Consider the following 20,848-nt stretch of genomic DNA (forward strand, 5'->3'; position numbering starts at 1 on the left):
TTCTTAATCGTCAAAGATTTTAATTTGATAATTTGTACATATCATACAGAACTTAATGTTCTTTCCCTAAAATACGGATCATTCCTTTTTTTTGTGAGATGGAAAAATATTTATCTAGTAAACGTTGAAAATCACTGATGAATTTATAATTCCTATAGCCTCAATCAACTTGTTATAACCATTGCTCCTTAGGTTTACAAACTAAACTATTTGAATGAAGAATGGTCACAATGGGTAGCAACTGGACAGTACTTTAATTTTAAAGAGATTTTCACATCCATTATCGTATTTGACCTGCCCTATAACTCTTTGGGTGACAGGGCAGATTTTATTTTTCCCATTGTATAGATAAAGAATCTAGGTTTAGGGAGATTAAAAGATTAGTTCTGGAGAAGTAAGTACTGAACTGGGTCTTCAATCTGATTTTTCCTGACTCCAAATCCAGGTTGAGAATGCCTCTCCACTTTGTAGTAGACTCTTTTGGCATCTTTCTGTTAATATGCATGATGCCCTTTTCTATTGCCTTGTTTTCTATTGGCTTCGATTCCCCAGCAGAGGGGCTTCCTATCGTGCCTGGATTTAGACTGGACGTTTGCAAGGGAGCACACCTGGGTTCTTCCTGTCTCCAGTTTTTCGTCTTCCTTTTCGGTGGCCTTTCCAGCTTCAACATCCGTGGAAATCTCCTCCTTTCTCTAGCCCCCACTTCTCAAGTCTTTTTACAGCCCCTGGCAGTGGGACCTCCCATCCTTAATCATCAGCAGGAGAGCCCATCCGCCAGGGGAGGCAGAGGGCACGGACCGCAGCACGCCGGGAAGCCATGCTAAGGGTTACTTCTGCATTTCCTTCCTTGAGGTCCTCAGGAGCATCCTCGTCGCCCTCCGGCCCTGGCTCTCTCCAGCCCGCCCCGGATCCGCCTCCCTCTCCTTCCTCCCGGAGGTTGAGACGAAGCCTGGGACGCACCTCTGTCCCTCTCCGGTCACCGCGTTGAGACACTGGGGGCTGCTCCGGGAGAAGGATTTACAGGCCCGGAGCACGCCAATGGGAGATCCAAATGGTCGGGGACTCCGGCACTTTAAGAGGCTTTTCCCTGGGAAACACCCGTCCCCTCCGTGCGCCTTATGAATGGAAATACTCCTCCCCCGGTCGAGCCCATTTTCCCATTTCACCAGGAGCCGCAGCTTGCTCTCTCCTTTCGGTCTCCCCGCCCACATCAACGCGGGCAGCTCCAGGAGGGGACGGACAGGAAGCCTTTGGCCGCCTATTAAATCCCACCCATTTCTCCGGGGGCGATTTCCTAACCTTCCGGGACCGAATTCTGCAATTTGATGTGCGTTTTGTCCGAATGGTAGCGACACGGGCCTAAGGGAGGGGGAAAGCGAGGGGGTGGGGGGTGGGGGGTATGCGCTCTTTTCCTCGCAACATCGCTGGCGGAGCGAGGGAGCTCACACGACACAGATTTTGGGGCAAAGCCTTTCCATCTGGACAGCACCATGTCCACCAAAGCGGAGCAGTGTAAGTAGCAGCCGGCCCGGCACTCCGGCCCGGCCCCCGGCGGGAGCTATCGCAGTCGCGGCGTTTGCGGCTGCTGGGAGACCTTGGCATTGTGCTGGTGCGGGGGTGGGGGCTGAGGTTGGGGCGGGTGGGGGGTGGGGGTGGAAGAGGAGGTGGGGGAGGGTGGACGTTGATGGCAGCGCGGCGCTGTCCCCGGTGCTGAAAAATAATGCGGTCTTCCCAGGCTTGTGGTGGTTTCGCAAGACTAAGAGACCCTGCGAAATGAAATTAAAATGGGGTCATTCTTGGGAAAAAGAGAATTCGTATCTTTCAGATAAACATTTCAGTATCTCTTGTTGCAGTGGGGGAAGGGGGGCAGCGGCAAATCAGGGGCGGGGAACTGTCAGTTGCAACCCAAAGCCTGCCTGGCCTTCTGAGCATGCCCAGTTCTTGGTGCTGGAGCCATCGGGGAGTTTGAGTCTGCAGTTTCCACTTCGGGTTGAAGAGGCAAGAAAGGAGAGGAGGGGGAGGGAGCAGGGATCCAGGCAGAATTCTGGATTTAGTATAAGGAAAATTAACTCATGAATACCAACACTAGTGCTAAAAGTAACCACAACCATGCGGTGCTTAAAGAAAGTGCAAGGGGCGCTGGGAAAATGATCTAATGGATCTAATTATTTTTCCAAGAGCAAGCTTCCTTTGTAGGGCAGCTTACACAAACTCTAACACATAGCACAGGAGAATTTTGGCTGTCCCAGTAATGTTAACTGTGTACTTGATTGGAAACAATCTGCTACTCCTTATGGACGGAGTAACTTTCTAAGTCGGTCCCTACAGTCTCTCTTATTGCAGTGCGCACAAATAGGCCTTGGGCATGTACTTTATAGGTTGATAAATGTGAAACATTTTCCTGAATGCACTTGAGGGATTCAGGAGCTTCAACTTCTGGTTGAAAATAAAAGATGTTTTTATTAAGTAATGAGTTTGGATTTTAAACAAATATACCAAAACTTATTCATCTAAATGACTTGTTTTTTCCCAAGCAGTAAACACTTATGTTGATAATGCTGACCCTACTTGAGAGTCTTTGTAATTCTTCTTTGGAATGGTTATTAAAGCCATTTTATGAGACACATAAAACAGTAGTCTCTTTGGGGAGCAGTATCTTATTTTTGATAAAATGCATCATGTCACTTATTCACCAGAAAGGCTGAATGGACTGAAGGCTCAGAATTCTCACACTGCTGGTTCTTTAGGGATTGTGCTGACCACCTACCAGTGCTTTCATCTCTTTACATTGTTTTTGGAATCTGGAAGGTCCTCATTTGAATCTTAGTTCTGCCACTCTTTGACCTTGGGCAAAATAATTGACCTCTCTGAACCTTGTTTCCTCATCTGTAGAGGGTAATAATGTTAATGGGGTTGTTGTGAAGATAAATGAGAGAACACACATGGAAGGTTTAGTAGGCCTAGCACATAGCATATACTCAATAAATGAGGGCCATGACACTGACAAGTATTTTCCACTTAAATAGTCCATCTCTTCTAAATAGTTACGGAAGTCTTTTGTGATTATTTTTTTGCCTGTTTGCAAAAGTTGAATCTACCCTGACAGTGAAATATTCTGCTTCCACAGAAGCTTTTAAAGAAATTGGATGCACTCTGTTTTGAGTAATGGTAACATAGTTGGAATCAGTATAGAACTGCCCACTGGAGAATATCATACCCTTAAGGATTTTATTATGGTATGATTGTCAAAAAAAAAAAAAAAACAACAAAAACCCCCAACAAACCCACCACCTGTCATTTGATTTTACAGTAACATATTACATAAGTAATTTCAGGTTAAAGCCAGTGAGTATTACTGCCCTCTTACTGTGCTCCCTTCCTTGGTATTTTTTCTTTTTTTTTTTTGACATGCACTCAGTGGTTTGTTTTTTCTATTTCCTGGGCAGTGAATGCCAGGATGAATAAAATCTAGATGGGGACTTGCTTGTATAGGGCAATTTGTGGGCTTAAATAGCTATTTTATACTTGTTTATAAAACAGATGTTTTCATCTGTAGAGGATGAAAGACACTGTATTTGGAACTACAATGTGGATTTGAGCTTTGCATGCCCTTCTGATTAACTGTGACACATAGGGTAATTAACTTAATAGTTTTGTGCCTCAGAATCTCCAACTGTAAAGTATGGAATAAGTAGTATTCATCTTTGTTTAGCCCTAAGGGTTTTGGAGGGCAAAGGAGGTAAATAGGAGGAGGCTGTGAAAAGGATAAGGAGGCTTTGGGTGTTTTTAGACATTTTTATTTGGAGTGAAGATGTTAGGAATTTTTTTCTTTCCCTCTTATGTGCACTAACATGAGTGACACTCCAGTGCACATTACGTACCTGAAAATAGAGCAGAAGCACAAAAAGATGCATAGTTGATGTTCTTGAAGAATAAATACTTTTTATTAAAGAGAAGTTGCATATTGGTGATAGTTTATTGTCAGACTTGGTAGGAGTATGACGAGGGGAAAGGAGAGAGAGAAGGGAGGGCCATGAGATTTTTCTTTTCTATTGAGTGTGAAGATCACTAGAAGGGAAGAGACTGAGATTTCATTTCTCCTCTGCATTCAGGAGCATGCTCAGTACCACTTTCCACGGACCAAGGGGGAAGAGTTAGTTTTAATATAATATCAAGATATTATTTTTATTACTCTTTTTCTTGGAGCCTCTTGATGTGGGCAAAGGTTTCACTGGTGCAGGAAGTAGACATAGTTTGGTTGAACCAGCAAAAGGAAGTACTTGCATTTCAACCTAAATAGATTACGTGACTTACCTTTAAAGAGTCATATATCACGGAGAAATGAAAAATGAATTTTATTTTTATATGGTGGCATTCTCTGTTATGAGATAAGTAATAATGATGAGAGACAGGTTAGTTTTAACAAAGATATAGTTTGGAGGCTGTTTTTAAACATTTAGTCTGTTTTTAGTGCTATCTGCAGAGCCTTATAACAGGAGGGGAAATCTTCCTAGCAATTTCTCAGGCGATTACACAAGAGTTAAATTCTTTTTCCTCTAGATGTTTCTTTTTCTAACAGTCAAAGTTCATTATAGTGAAAATGTTTATGTAGCTGACATAGAATTGGGAATAATAAAAGTAAGAATTTATGGTTTCTTTTATTTGGGATTCTAAAGAAGAGTCACTTCCCTCCCCCAACTTTCTCTGTCTTCCAAGAGTTAAAACTGACCAATCAGGAGTACTTTGGAAGTGCTCTTTCAAACAAAGCTCTGCTTTGTATGACAGCAGAAATTAAGAGTTCGGGTTCTAGAGTCAGTTCACTGTCTGGGTTTGAATCCTGGCTCTGCCTGCTGCAAGCTCTGTGACCTTGAACAAGTTAATTTAACTTGTCTAAGCACTGATTGCATCATCTTTATAATGGGGATAGTAATCATTGTTGTGAAGATTAAATGAGGTGATCCATGAAAAGTGCTTACCATGGAATCCTGACACATAATGTGAAGATAATAGATGTAAGCTATTATTACCATCATCAAGAATAAAATTATGTGCTTGCTGCCAAAATGGGGATAATGATAAAGTTTGGATTAAGCCTTTCAGAGTGTAACAGAACAAGAAGTAGCCATGATGTTAAATGGGGTATGGACTGTTGGACTATTCTTCCTTGTCTCCAGGCCTCTTCTCTAGCTGTCAGGGTGGAAGGGCATGCCTTCCCGGCAATTCTTCTGCTTGATATGTCTCATAGGGTACTGGCTAATCCCCTTAACAGAAAATTTCTAAGGTATGAACTGCCTAACTATCACTTTTTATGCTGTGAAGACAGTGTAGCAGCTGTTAAATATACATCCTTTATATAAATATCCATCAAAATATTTTTCAAATTTGGAAATCAATCTGTTGATAATTTGGGTAACAGCTAATTATAGAAATGGGAATGTATAATATTTTTATTGTATTCACCCAACTCCGTATCTTTATCTCAGTAACTAAAAACTTTTGATTACTTTAGATAATTACTTTAGATATTTAAGAATATATTTAATTATCATGATTTGAAGTTGAAATGGTCCCTCTCTCATGCATACTTGACGACCACACTGGAGAAAACGATAGTTTTTTTTTTTGGTTTTGTTTTTTGCACATTATATGGCAACATTTCTAAAGTAGAAAAGTACATTGTTATAATCTTTTAAAAGAACCTCTAATTTTATTCATATATGCAAAAAATTAGAGTATGGCTCTTAACTCTTGTCTGTGGTTGCAAAAAGAACAATGATTTTCAGCCTTTGTTTTGCATGATTTTTCTGTATCATTTGATAGTAGTTGCTGGATTCCTTATTTATGCTTTCCTTTTCTGACTGTTCCTCCTCAGATGTTTCCTGAGGGCTCTTTCTTCCTGATTTTTAAAAATTGTGTTTACCCAAGTTTCCATGATTGGTCCTCTCTCTTTTTAATTCCACAGACTTGATGTCATTCACTTGGATGGTATCAGTTATCTCCTCTATGTGAATGATTTCTCAGTACAATTTTCATTTTTGTTTGCTTGTTTTTGTTTTGTTTTGTTGCTGGTGGTTGAACGCACAACCTCTCAATACAGTTTTCTAGTTCAAACATGTCTCTGAAATTGGAGGCCTCTGTCTTTATCTAAATCTTATCCCCAACGAATCCAAACTCATTGTCCTCTGTTCCAAAATCGGTATTTCTTTTTGTATTGCTCATTTCAGAGGATGGCACTACCATTTTCCAAGTGAAAAATCTGGGAGTCTCCCTAAACTCCCGATCTTTGTGGTAACTCTTTGACAAACCATGCCCTGTTGATTCTAGCCTTCCCAATTTGATCTCAGCCCTGCGTCTTTGCTCTAGTTACAGTGGACCATTTTTCAGTTAGTTCTTCCAGTGCTCCATGCTCTTTTTGGCTGGAATGCCTTCTTTCCCTCCATGGCCCTCTTCTGTGCTTGTCTGATGCCTACTTACTGCTCAGTATTTAGCTTGGAATCCCTGACTGATTTCTGCCTTCTCTCATACCTTGTTTGTGTGTTCACAATGTATTTTAATAATTAGCTTTCTTGTTAGTCACCTCAATTTACTTTTTGTGTAGATTGTGTTATGTTCATATTGTGTCTTCAACATGCAACCCATTTCCTGGTGCATAGTTTGCACAAAAATTCCTTGAGTAAGTAAAAATGATTGAGGGTGGATGAAATATCTTTTATAGGGAAGAATTATATAATCAAGTTTTGGTATAGCATTAATTTGGAGATTTTACTTTTTTTATTATGTGAAGTTCTATATTCCATACAATGTGAACATTGTATAAAATGGATGTTTTTCAAATGTATTTATTGGGAGATAAAGCTATAGTTATCAAAAGTACTTAAAATATATTTGCTAAATTAAATATTATAGTATTTATATAACAAGCTAAACTTTTCCTGAACATTCATTGTAGTTTTGGTTCTTTCTAATTAGCTAAATTTTCCTTTTATTATGTTTTTCATAATAATTATGATTCTAAGTTGGTAAGAAGTCTTAGCACACAGATGACTGTTATTTCTTAAGATAAAGCAGCATTACGTTTGAAGTTGGAAACTCTTTGGGATGTAGTTTTACTTGGATCCTGTTCAAGTTTTATGTATTGATTACTCAACCAATAAATAAGATTTGAGTTGGGATTCTTGTATAGCAGTAATTGTGTTAGAGATTCATGTGCATTTATTTTTAATATTCTAAAAAGATATGGGAGTTTTTTGTATAATTGAACACATATATTGACTTAGAAATGAAACGTTTATGCCTTGAAAAGTATAGTTAGCAAAAATGTGTTCTTATCATTGAACTAGCTTTCTGTAGTGTGGAAAGCCCAACCATTTCATTTAGGATTTTTATCTTCTTTCAGTCCATATGTTCTGTTTTTGTCTTTTTCTTTTCATCTTCTGGACTTTTCAGGAACAATGTTCCCAAGCAATATATTGATTATTATGTGAGTCTTACTTAATATTTGATGTGGATTAAAGTTGGAGGAGTGTTCAGCATTTTGAGGTATCTTTTGTTTTTATAGGTCCTAGAGACTTAGTCTCACACACAGGTAAAATTGAGTGGACATATACATTTGTGTACATATAATGTTAATTTAAGAATAAATGATCTGGCTGAAGTTGTGACTCAGTGGTAGAGTGCTTGCTTAGTACCTGTGAGGCATTGGGTTTAATCATCAGGACCACATAAAAATAAATAAATAAAATAAAGGTATTGTGTCCATCTACAACTAAAAAAATATATAAAAAATGATCTTGCCTCAGAAGTGGAAATATATAATAATTCATAATCATATAACCAAATTAGTATGTCAGAGTTATATATATTTGAATTTAAGCTTTCTAAGAAGGAGAGTTTAGACATTTATTTGTACCTACTCTGTGCTAGGCACTTTGTTATAAAATAATTCATTCTCATAATACCTTTGAAAGACAAGTGTTGTTACCTTAGTTCTATGGTTATATCTCCTAAATATTCCTCAGATATCTCACTTCTTATTTATTCTTACCATCATCAACCTAATTATGGGGTTTATCATCTCTACTATGCCTCCCTGTGTCTGCTTCTGCCCTCACATAGCTGTCCAAATGATCTATTGAAAATACAGAGACCATCATGTCATTCTTCTCTTTAAAACATGTCAGTAACTTCCCATTACTTTTGACCCATATTAAAACGCCTTCTCTTAGGGAGTAGAGAGAGCTTTTCCTCGATGGTAGAATATTTTAAATATATGTAGACTGCTCAATAATTTTTGATAATAACGTGATGAAATTTCTAGACACTTACCTCTTTACATCACTATTTAAAAATGTGTTCCAGTTCTTCCTTATGACCTCTTTAAAATGTGGCACTTATATAAAATACGACTTAGTACTTCATATGTACCCTAGCTAGTGCTGAGTACAGGAATTTTTATTTCAGAATTTAAGTAATCCTTCGGCTCTTTCAATAATCTCAAGCTGCCGGCCCTCTTCAACTGCCAGTTCTGTTCCACAGGAATAACTGTAGTTTTCCTTCATCCTCTATCTGTGCTGTTGAAAGATAAAATGTTCAGCTGTATATTAGTCTCCTAGGGCTGCTGTAACACATTACTACAAACTGGCCACCTAAAACAACAGAAGCTTATTGTCTCACAGTTGTAGAATTGAAAATCTACAAAAAGGTGTTAGCAGGCCCTAGGCCTCCAATCATTCTTGCCTCTCTCTTGGCTTCTGGTGGTGGTCAGCAATCTTAGGAATTCCTTGGTTTGCTGTATCACTCCAATCTTTGCCTCTATCCCCATATGGCCTGTATTTCTGTATACAAATCTCTTCTAAACACACTCCAGTCATTTGATTTAGAGTCCATCTTAATCCAATCTGACCTCATCCTAACTGATTATATCTTTGAAGACTCTATTTCCAATTAGGGTCATGTTTACAGTTACCTGGAGGTAAGAATTGAACATATAATTGAGGGTGGGGGGGCAGAATTTAATTCATTATGATCCTCATTAAGCACTATCTTATTAGTGTTATTTCACTGTTATGACTGATTCTATCATCCAATGTATTAGCCATCCTTCGTCGTGAATTTTGTATCAACTATCAAAAATAATGTGCATTCCTACATGAAGTATCCCAAATGAAAATGATGAGGAAAAAAGAAGCACAAAACCTCTGGGAACTGTCATTAAAATATTTGTTTCAAGTTGGCTCTGAGCCATTAATCAATACTTTTTTAGATATGACAGTTTCACTAACTACAGATCTATTCTATTGTGGTACTACTCAATATTTTATCTATTCACTTATTCAACAAATATTTATTGGGTGTCTACAATGTGTTAGGCACTGAACTAGGTTCTAGGAAGAGCTTCCTTGTGAGTCTCCAAGGGCATCAGATTTTGGAGAAATGTATATATTCTTCAGCTTTTCTTTAGTAACCTATCAAGATCTCTAAAACAATAAGATATTAAAAAGAACTTGGCATGATTCTCCTCCTCTTCCTCTTTCTTCTGTTTAAACTGAAGGCTAATATTTTTGTAGAGAATTTTGACTCTCCCCTTTCTCATTCATTATTCTTAATTTTCAAGTTTTTCTGGCTTTCTTTTTCAAATTCTTCCAAATTAATTTTACAATTGAGTTGAATAGCTCAAAAAAAAGCTTCATAGAGTTATGAATATCACATTACATTCATAAAATGTCTTATTTAGGAAGAACTGACATCTTAATGATATTTAGTTGTACTGTCTGACAACATGGTATGTCTTTTCATTTGTTCAAGTCTGTGCCTTTGCAGGGTAAAGTTTTGTCTTATAGTTGGGCAAGGTGACATATACCTGGAATTTCAGCTACTTAGGAGACTGAGGCAGGAGCACCACAAATTTGAGGCCAGCCTGGGAAACTTAGTGAGACCCTGTCCCAAAATAAAAAATAAAAAAGACTAAGAGAGCACCCTTGGGTTCAATCCCCAGTACCAGGAAAAAAAAGTTTTTGACATATATATTTTGGAATTTTTTATTAAACTTATGCTTAGTATTTTATATTTTTTATTATCATAATAATCGGAATGTTTCTTTTCATTCTTATCTTTTAATTTTATGGTTAAGGCTATTGATTTTTGTCTGCTAATTTTATAAACTTACTTTACTAAATATTTTGCAGTCATTTCCCATCTATTCTTTTCGGTTTTCAAGATATATAATTATATGTTTGCGAATAGAAAATAGTTTTATCCTTTCTTTTTCTATTCAATTTTTATGCCTCTAATTGCATTTTTTTTCTAATTTCATTGGCAAACATCTCTAACACAGTGTTAAATACAGCAGAGAGAGTAGGTGCTTTTTTTCTTGCTTTTACCTTTAGCAGGGAGGGCCTCTGGTATTTCTCTATTAAGTACGATATTCTTTTGAGCTGATGTAATATGTTAAGGAATTATCCATCCATCAAATCCCATTTTATTGTTCTTAAAATATTTTTCCTCAAGGGCACTCAACCACTGAGCCACATCCCCAGTCCAATTTTGTATTTTATTTAGAGACAGGGTTTCACTAAGTTGCTTAGTGCCTTGCTTTTTGCTGAGGCTGGCTTTGAACTCACAATCTTCTTGCCTCAGCCTCTGGAGCTTCTGGGATTAAAGGAGTGCACTGTGCACCACCATTCCTGGCTTTTTTTTTTTTTTTTAACCTGAATGGATGTTGAATCAAATTCATTTTCTCTATATATGGAGACCATATGATTTCTTCTCTTAACTTTATTAATACCCAAGATTGGATTTTGTCACATTTTGCTGAAGACATTTTGTATTGCTATTAGTAAGTTAGATAGATTCATAGTTTTTTGGGGGGGAGGTATAGTGTAAAGATTAATTCTAGTCAGGATCTGGGAACAGTGTTTATTTTACCCATAATACAAGGTGAGTTTGGAAGTTTTCTTTCATTGCTGTGGAATAAAGTAGAATTGGTATTGTCCATCTTTAAAGTCTGTTAGAATTTCACTCTGAAACAATCTGGCCTAGTATGTTTTTTTGTTTTGTTTTGTTTTGCAGTAGAAGTCTTTAACTTCTTTCTGTATTTGCTCTATGACATTTGTTCAATCTAGTAATTTTTTGTTTCTACTGGGGTCAAATCTGGAAGTTTTATTTCCCTAAAAAATTATACATTTCAGGGCTGGGGTTGTGGCTCAGCGGCAGAGTGCTCGCCTCGCACATGGGAGACCCTGGGTTCCACCCTCAGCACCACATAAAAATAAATAAAATGAAGGTATTGAGTCCAACTACAACTAAAAAAAAAACAAAACTAAAAAAACCCCAGTGTATTAAAAAATTATACATTTAATATAAAATTTCAAATATGCATAGAATTATGCAAGGGAGTTCTTAGAAATTAAAAAAACCTGTATTTGATGTTGGTTTTCTCCTTATCATTTCTAATGTTGTGTATTTAATGTCACATTTTTGTGCTTTCTCCATTGGGCCCATCCCTTTTTTTATTGGGTTAGTTATTGGTTTATCTGTTTTATTTCTTTTCCAATGAGGTCTTTTTTGTTTTTATTTATAATGTCTACTGTGGTTTTCTCTTGGAAGGGGCAAATTAATTTCAATATTTATATTAAATACTGATTATTTTGTTCTGATTCTTTGTTTTATTATAGTGTTCCTTTTCTAGGTTTTTGAGTTGGTTGTTAATATATTGAAATTTTTATTCATATAGGCATTTCATACAATATATTTTCTTTGACACTTCCTTTGAGGTAGCCTGCAGATTCTAGTAAGGTCAGGCCTTTATGCTCACTCTTTTCAAGAAATTCTGTAGTTAATTTTGCATTTTGCCTTTGACCCAAAAGTTGTTTGGGAGTGTTTAAATTTCCACATGGAAGGACATTTAAAATTTTTGTTATCGATTTCTAGTTTTATTGCATTATGTTCTGAAGATGCTACTATATTGTTTTTATTCTTTAAAACTTTGAGGTTTTCTCTGTGTCTTAAGATTTCTTCAGTTTTTGTGAATGCTGTTTAATTGTAATTAATTGTAATTAGTTGTAATCTCCATTATTAATACAATTTCATAGTTTGATAGATATCTATAATAGATACCTTATTTATGTTGTTCAGCTCTTCTGTACCTTTATTAGTTTCAGTTCACTTGATCTTGAAGTGTGGGAGGTCTGTTAAAGTCTCTATTGTTGGTGTTTCTGTGTCCCCTTGCATCTTCTGTGGGTGGTGCTTAATGGAAGGTTTTACTGTGTTGCTGGGTGCATAAATGTTAATAACTAGTTTCACTGTGAATTGTGCTATATGCACTAGGTGCATGTAATGCTCTTATCTGTGTAATGCTTTTTGATCTGAATTCCACCTTGTCTGAAATCAAGATTATGACCCCTGTTTTCTTTTATTTGTGTTTGCCTGATATATCTTTCTCTATCCTTTTATTTTTAACTCTTTTGAATCTTTTTGTTTTAGGTGTGTCTCTTGTATTCTGCATAGTGTTGGATTTTGCTTTATTAGCCAAACTGAAAATCCTTTTCTTTCAATAGGTGAGTTAAGCCCATTTACATCTATTGATATGATTAATATGTTTGGCCTCAGTTCTATCATATTGTTTTATCGTTATGTCTTTTCTATCTAAGCTCTTTCATTATGCAGTGGGTTTAATTTGCTCATTTGTTCTGCCATTAACTTTATACTAATGCCTTTCTATAATACCATTAGTTCACTTGTGTTTTTTTGGACTAATTGTTTCCTTATATTGAACAGTGTTGGAGTAGGCTTACAATCTCTTGTTGTCCTTCTCCTCCTTCCATCCCAGTCTCTGACATAAAGTAGTGTCCCTTTATTTCCACTTCATACCCATTAGGCAGTCACATCCATATGCACTACCTATTCCCCACCTGCCCTCATTTCTAAAAATTGTACCTTGTCTATTATATGCTCTGTCTTATAACCATGAATTAGCTTTTTCTACAAATACTTTTACATTTCATATTCTCCACTTGTGCTGCTGCTCTCTCAGTATTTTTGGTTGTGAATCTCCTTTTCTAATAGATTCCTTAGGAAAGACTCAAAAGATCAATATTCCCTGCATTTTGGCAAATTTGTTTGCAGCTTTGTACTTGAAGATCAGTTTGGGAAGCTATAAAATCCTTGATTTTTTTATTTCCTTTACTTGAATGTCTTAAATTCATTATATGATTTTCTTTTGGCATGAAGAATTGGTGAGAAGTCTGATGACAATCTTAGATCTTTTTTCTTATTAACGGTTTAATGATTTTTTGCCTGGTTGCCCAAGTAGTTTTTTATTTTTTTTTAAAGTAGCTTTAACTATAATTTGATTCAGTATTGCCTATGCTTAAATGATTACAGCATATCTTTCCAATATGTAATTTCAAAAATTTTTATTATAAAATAGGGAAATGTTCTGTGTATAACATAGAAAGTGTTCTAGTGAAGTGTTCTGGGAATGGTTTTGGTATTTGTTTTGTTCCATCGTGTAGGCACTCTTCCTTGCCATCCTTACTGTACAAACATTGCCTTGTTCTTTCTTCTGTATGGATTTCTTTCTAATGAATTTTTTTTAAATAGTGTTAGTTGTTATTTATTTATTTATTTTTATTTGGTGCTGAGGATTGAACGCAGAGCGTCACATGTGCTAGGCAAGTGCTCTACTAACTGAGCCACAACCCCAGCCCTCTAGTGAATGTCTTTAAAATCTTTTTGAAACCTTTCTTTTGTATTTTTCTTAGAGCTATGTGTACAATGTACCTTTATCTGTCTACATGTGAATTAGCCTATGTATATTGATTTCATCTATATATAGAAATATATTTATTTAGCCCTTAAAAATAAATGTCAAATATTTCTCATAAATCCAACTTATTCATTTATAAGTATAATCATCTGACTCTGTCATTACATCTTCTAGTGTAGACATGCCCAAATACCTACATTTTTTTTTTTATTGGTTGTTCACAACATTACAAAGCTCTTGACATATCATATTTCATACATTAGATTGAAGTGGGTTATGAACTCCCAATTTTACCCCAAATGCAGATTGCAGAATCACGTCGGTTACACATCCACATTTTTACATACTGCCACATTAGTGACTGTTGTATTCTGCTACCTTTCCTATCCCCTACTATCCCCCCTCCCCTCCCCTCCCATCTTCTCTCTCTACCCCATCTACTGTAATTCATTTCTCTCCTTGTTTATTTTCCCATTCCCCTCACAACCTCTTTTTTTTTTTTAAAGAGAGAGTGAGAGAGGAGAGAGAGAGAGAGAGAGAGAGAGAGAGAGAGAATTTTTAATATTTATTTTTTAGTTCTCGGCGGACACAACATCTTTGTTGGTATGTGGTGCTGAGGATCGAACCCGGGCCGCACGCATGCCAGGCGAGCGCGCCACCGCTTGAGCCACATCCCCAGCCCCCCTCACAACCTCTTATATGTAATTTTGTATAGCCATGAGGGTCTCCCTTCATTTCCATGCAATTTCCCTTTTCTCTCCCTTTCCCTCCCATCTCATGTCTCTGTTTAATGTTAATCTTTTCTTCCTGCTCTTCCTCCCTGCTCTGTTCATAGTTGCTCTCATTATATCAAAGAAGACATTTGGTATTTGTTTTTTAGGGATTGGCTAGCTTCACTAAGCATAATCTGCTCTAGTGCCATCCATTTCCCTGCAAATTCCATGAGATTTCAAACTATATTACAGAGCAATAGTGACAAAAACAGCATGGTACTGGTACCAAAACTGGCGGGTGGACCAATGGTATAGAATAGAGGACACAGAGACTAATCCACAAAGTTACAACTATCTTATATTTGATAAAGGGGCTAAAAGCATGCAATGGAGGAAGGATAGCATCTTCAACAAATGGTGTTGGGAAAACTGGAAATCCATATGCAACAAAATGAAACTGAATCCCTTTCTCTCGCTATGCACAAAAGTTAACTCAAAATGGATCAAGGAGCTTGATATCAAATCAGAGACTCTGCGTCTGATAGAAGAAAAAGTTGGCTCCAATCTACATATTGTGGGGTTGGGCTCCAAATTCCAAATACCTACATATTAAAATGTTATTTTTCCTCTTTTTGTTGATTATGGAAATAATTACATATAATAAAATTCATTCATTTTTAAAACACAGATCGACTTATCATGTTATCACTATCATAAGCAATATAGAGAAAAGTTGCTTTACCTCAAAGAGAATGCTTGTGACCTTTGTTCTCAGTCCCCTCCTTCTAGCCTTAGACCCAGGAAGACATTGATCATCTTTCTGTCATTATTGTGACGCCTTTCAAAGAATTCCATACAAATAGAATCATTCAATACATAGGCTTTCTTGTTTGTGATAGTCAACTTTCTATCACTCTGACAAAATATTTGAGATAACCATTTTATAAGAATGAAAGGATTATTTTGGCTCATGGTTTTAGAGATTTTAGTCCATGATCACTTGGCCCTGTTATCTTTGGGCCTGTGGCAAGGTGGTATATGAGTAGTAGGAATGTGTAGAAGAGGCACGTGCTCACCTTGTGGCAGCCAGGAAGCAGAGATGCTCCTTTAAGGGCATACCTGCAATTATCTAAACTTCCTTCCCCTACGCCCCATCTCCTAAAGGTTAAATTCCCCATCCCCACTGGCACCACAGTCTGGCAACCAAACCTTTAACACATGGGCCTTTGGGGGACATTTATCCAACCTATAGCAGCTTTTATTTAGTATAGTTTTGGGGGGATTAATTTTGTGTTATTGTATTTATTACCACTTCATTCATTTTTTTATTGTTCTATAGTATTCCATGGCATGAGTTTACCATTCACCAGTCAATATACATTTGGGTTGTTTCCAGGTTTTGGCCATTATGAATATTGCTGCTGGGAATATTTGCATACATGTTCCAAGTAGACATATGTTTTTATTTCTCTTGGAAAAACATTGTTTGATAGCATAATAAATGGATATCTAATGTATAAGGTGTTGCTATACTATTTTACCAAGGGACTATAACATTCTGCATGCCCACCTGTGTGATACAAGAGAGAGCTCCAGTTGTTCCACATTCTCCCAACACTTGGTACTAGTCAGCATGCAATGGTATCTCAGGGTGGTTTTAATTAGCATTTCTCTGTAATATAGTGATGTTGAGTGTCTTTTCATGTGCTGATTGACCATTTGTATATCTTCTTTTGGACAATGTCTGTTCAAAACTTTTGTTCATTTTTATTCAATTTTTGTTTTTGTTGAGCTGAAAGAGTTTTTTTATATGCTCTAGATTCAAGCACTTTGTTTTGAAAAATTTTATTTCCAATCTATAGCTCCTTTTCAAGAAGTAAAAGTTAAGCTGGGCACTGAGGCTGGGGAGGCTGAGGCAGGAGGATTGTGAATTCAAAGACAGCCTCAGCAATGGTGAGGCACTAGGCAACTCAGTGAGGCCCTGTCTCTAAATAAAATACAAAACCGGACTGGGGATGTGGCTCAGTGGTCAATTGCCCCTGGGTTCAATTTCACGTAATCCCCGTATCCTCAGAAAAAAAAAAAAAAGTAAAACTTAAATCACATAGTTTATTCTATGGATTTTTAAAAAATCATTTGTCCTTTCAATATCCTGTGTAAAAGATCTTTACCTAGCCCAGTGTCTTAAATATTTTCTCCAAAGTTATCTTCTAAAAGCTTAATATTTTTATTTCTAATATTCAGGTCTATGAACAATTTTGAGTCAATTTTTATGTATATTGTGAGGTAAGATTTGAGGTTATTATTTCCATATGCAAAGTCTATTTATTCTAGCACCATTTGTTGCAAAAATAATCTTGTCTCTATTGAATTATCGTGGGATCTTTGTGGAAAATCAATCAAGTATATGTGTATATATCTATTTATTTATCTCTGGGCTCTATTTTGTTTATCTATCTATATGTCTCTTTATGTCAAGAATATACTGTCTGAACATACTCTCTTTATGACTGTATGTCTTCCATGATTTGTTATTGTTTTCCCAAATTGTTTTAGCTCTTTTAGGTCCTTTGCTTCTTATTTATTTATTTATTTATTTTTGGTACTGGGGGTTGAACCCAGGGGCGCTTAACCACTGAGCCACATATCCAGCCCTTTTTAATGTTTTATTTAGAGACGGGATCTTGCTGAGTTGCTGAGGCTGGCGTTGAATTGGCAATCCCCCTGCTTCAGGCTCCTAAACTGCTGGGATTTTAGGTGTGTACCACCTATAATTTTAAAATTAGTATGTCATTTTTTTCCCCAAAGGAAACTGATTTTCATTGGTTTGTTGATCATTTTAGGGAAGATTACTAACTTAACATGGAGTTCTTCAATCTTGGGATGATACACACACAGACACACACACACACACACACACTCTTATTTAGATCTTACTTAATTCCCGTTTGCAATGTTTTTGTAGTTGCTGTATCCTCAGTAAAATTTATTCCTAAATATTTTTTATGAACGGTGTTGTTTTTCAAATTTGATTTTCTAATTATCTGTGGTCAGGATAATTAAATACAATTGATTTTTGCATGCTTCTCTTTTATCCTGCACTCTGTCACACTTGCTTATTAGGCTGAAAAAAATTATTAACTTTTTTCTTTAACGAAGTTTTTTTACTTAACGTCTTCAACATGATGATCATGTTTATATCTATTTTCCCAATCTCTATGCCTTTTTATTTCTTTTTATTGCCTTATTTTATTACCTTCAGAACAATGTAAAGTGATGTGTAGATTATTATTTTTTTATGGGGAGGTTTTAAATTTTAAATTCAATTTCTTTAATTGATACAAAGCTATTCAAAGTTTTTTTGGGGGGGGTGCTTAATTTTTTCTTGGGTCATCGGATGGTATGGAAGAAAAACAAACTCAGTTTCTCCTAGTGTATGCTTATAATATAGGTCTCTTCTGTGACATCAAGAGTTTTGGGGATTTCTCCCCACAGGTAAGCACTAAGTTAATTCTGTAGTGGATATCAGCTGGGTAGCCTCTAGTTTAGTTCAGTTTGATACTGTGTACCTGGAGATCTCAAAAGGTTGAGGGCTCTGTCCTTGACATTGGGTCCCCTGCTCACTTCAGATGCCAATCTTAGGCCCCAGTTTGTTTTACCTGTGCTTCTGGATGACAAACTATAAATCAGGGCTCCCACACTCCCTCCTGAGGTGTACTAGTTTGCTTGAACCACACACACAGCTTGGGGAAATACTTGTGTATGTTGGTTTATTATTACATGTTATGCAAAGAATACAAATGAAGCTATGCATAGGGCTGAGGTATGGGGTAAGGGTACAGAAGCTCCTCGGAACCTTGTCTTTTGGGGTTTTTATGAAGACTTCATTGCATAAGTGTGATTGAAGCATGTGTAACCATGTAGAACTATGTTTGGAAAGAAAGGGTGTAATCTAATTCTAGGAGAATGACAGGGAACCCAGCAAGGCTTGTTCCATTTCTTCTTGGCTCTCAGTGGCCCGCTTGGCCTCTCTTCCTCCTGGATATTGGGCAGGACCCTTCTGAAATGGCCATCTAATGATCTACTATTATTCAAAGTAGGTCAGAGAAGATTAGAGAAATCCTAGTTCCCTAGCCTGTCTTAGGGAGAAAAAGGAGCAGGTGAAGAAGGGCAGGTGATCAGAGGGAGAGATTTAACTCTTTGAGGCCTATTCTGAGGCCTGAAGTGCCCCACATTATCATAAATCCCTTTACCTTTAGCTCTCTGAAGCAGTTCCAAAGGAACCAAAGACAAAAGGCCATGTACTTGAACTTCACTCTTGAACTTCACTCATTTAGTAAATAACAAGGGCTGTGGGAGTTATGAGCCAGAAACTGTGGTTGAAAACAACAACAAAATATCATCCTGTCACAGGTGGGTTATGGTTATTTGTATCTTTTGAGAAATTTGTCTGTGTGACAGATTTGTCCAGATGTCTATTTATTGGCAAAAAGTTGTTTGTAATAATCCCTTATTGTCCTTTTTACCACCTGTGGAATTTGTTGCTGTGCACTTCCTTTACTTTTGATATTGGCAATTAATATCTCTTTTTTTTTTCTTCATGATTTGTTTGGTTAGATGTTTATAAATTTTTGGGTCTTCCCTGAAAACCAACATTGGTTTTGGTGATTTTCTGTATCATTTCTGTTTTTTATGTAATTGATTTCTGAATTTAGCTGTTTCCTTTTTGTTTAATTTGCTCTTTGTCTAGTGTCTTAAAGTGAAAGTTTGTAATATAGATTTGAGATCTTTCTTCCATTGTAATATAAAACTAATTTATAGCCATAAAATTTTTTATGAGTCTTGCTTTAACTGGATCCTACAAATTTTGATAGGTTTTATCTTCATTATTGCTGGGTTTGAAATAGTCTATAATTTCTCTCTGTTTTGGCAAAGTTTCTTTAGAAATATGTTGTTTAATTTCCACATATTTGGAATTTTTCTGGTTATCTTTGGTTTGGATTTCTAACCTGAATCCATTTTTGTCAGAGAACATGTCTGTGTGATTTTAATTTTTTGACATTCATTGAGACTTGTCTTATGGCCCCCAATGTAGCCTATACTGGTAAACACTCCATGTGCAATTGAAAAGAATGTGCATTTTTACAATTGTTGGGTGATGTTTTAAAATCTTCTGTGCCTTTACTGATTTTTATCCAATTTTTCCCATCAGTCGTGATTTTGGAATTTATTTTTTCCTTTAAAGGTATCAATTTCTGTTCTATGTGTTTTGAAGCTCTGTGATTGGGTTCATATATAGGCTATTCCTGTTGAATGTTCATGTTTTGCTATGAAGTGTATTCTTTATCCTTGCTAATATATTTTTAAATCTATTTTATCTGATACAGATATTGCTACTCCAACTTTTGTTTACAGTTTGTGTGGTATATATTTTCCATCAATTTCCTTTCAACTTTTTAAACTTTCCTATTGGCTTCTTAGGCATTTTTTCTTTCATTTTAAAAATAATGATTGCTCTAGCAATTAAAATGTATATCCTTAATTTTTCACAGTTAACTCATAGTTAATAATGTACAACTTTATTTAAAATATAGAAATTTTGGGCCAGGGATGTGGCTTAGTGGCAGAGCACTTGCCTAGCATGCACCAAGCCCTGGGTTCAGTCTCTAAACTGCAAAGACAGATAAAACAAAACAAAATAAAAGAAATAAAATATAGAAATCTTGCAGATTTATGGGCTCATATATCTATTTGATAATTGTTCTTTGTAATATTTATACATATGTCATAAAATCCATAACACAGTGTTATGACTTTAATTTTAAAGTTATATGGCTCATAAAGAAATTAAAGAAATTAAGAGGAAAAGAAAGTTGAATCTTTTGCTTTTACTTAAGGTATTTACCATTTTCTGAGAGACTTCCTAACTCATGCCATTTCTTTTTAGCCCAAAAAACAACTTCCCTTTTCTTTTTTAGTAGTGCAGCTCTGCTTTTGACCAAATTTCTTAGATTTTTTAAATCTGGAAATGTCTTTATTTTGCTTTTATTCTTGAATAATATTTTTGCTGAATGTAAAATTCTGCTTTGACAGTTGTTTTCTTTCTTTCAGTACTTTAAAGATGTCATTCCATCTGGCCTTCATGTTTCTAGAGGGGGAATTCAGCCATTGTTACATGTCCATGAAGTATATACAATTGCTTTTATCTTGATGCTCTTTGTATTTGGCTTTTGCCAGTTTAAATATCAGGTGGTCTTCTAAGTATTTATTCTGCTCTGTCTTTATTATTTTGTGTTTGAAAATGTCTGCTTTTTTGTCAAATCTGGGAAATCTTTGGCCATTATTTCTTCGAAAATTTTCCCTCCTCCAT

At 36.2% G+C, this 20,848-nt stretch overlaps 1 protein-coding gene across 1 annotated transcript in view; it reads left to right on the forward strand.

The window, feature by feature from the left end:
- Positions 1-1,122: 1,122 nt before the first annotated feature.
- Positions 1,123-20,848, forward strand: part of UNC79 (unc-79 homolog, NALCN channel complex subunit) — a gene marked incomplete at both ends in the record, with an annotated part of 264,901 nt that continues 245,175 nt past the window's right edge. Inside the window, one exon of the mRNA XM_081289012.1 lies at positions 1,123-1,327. The remainder of the gene's footprint in view (positions 1,328-20,848) is intronic.

Source organism: Spermophilus citellus (genome assembly GCF_964194105.1).
Source record: "Spermophilus citellus genome assembly, chromosome: 4".
NCBI lineage: Eukaryota > Metazoa > Chordata > Mammalia > Rodentia > Sciuridae > Spermophilus > Spermophilus citellus.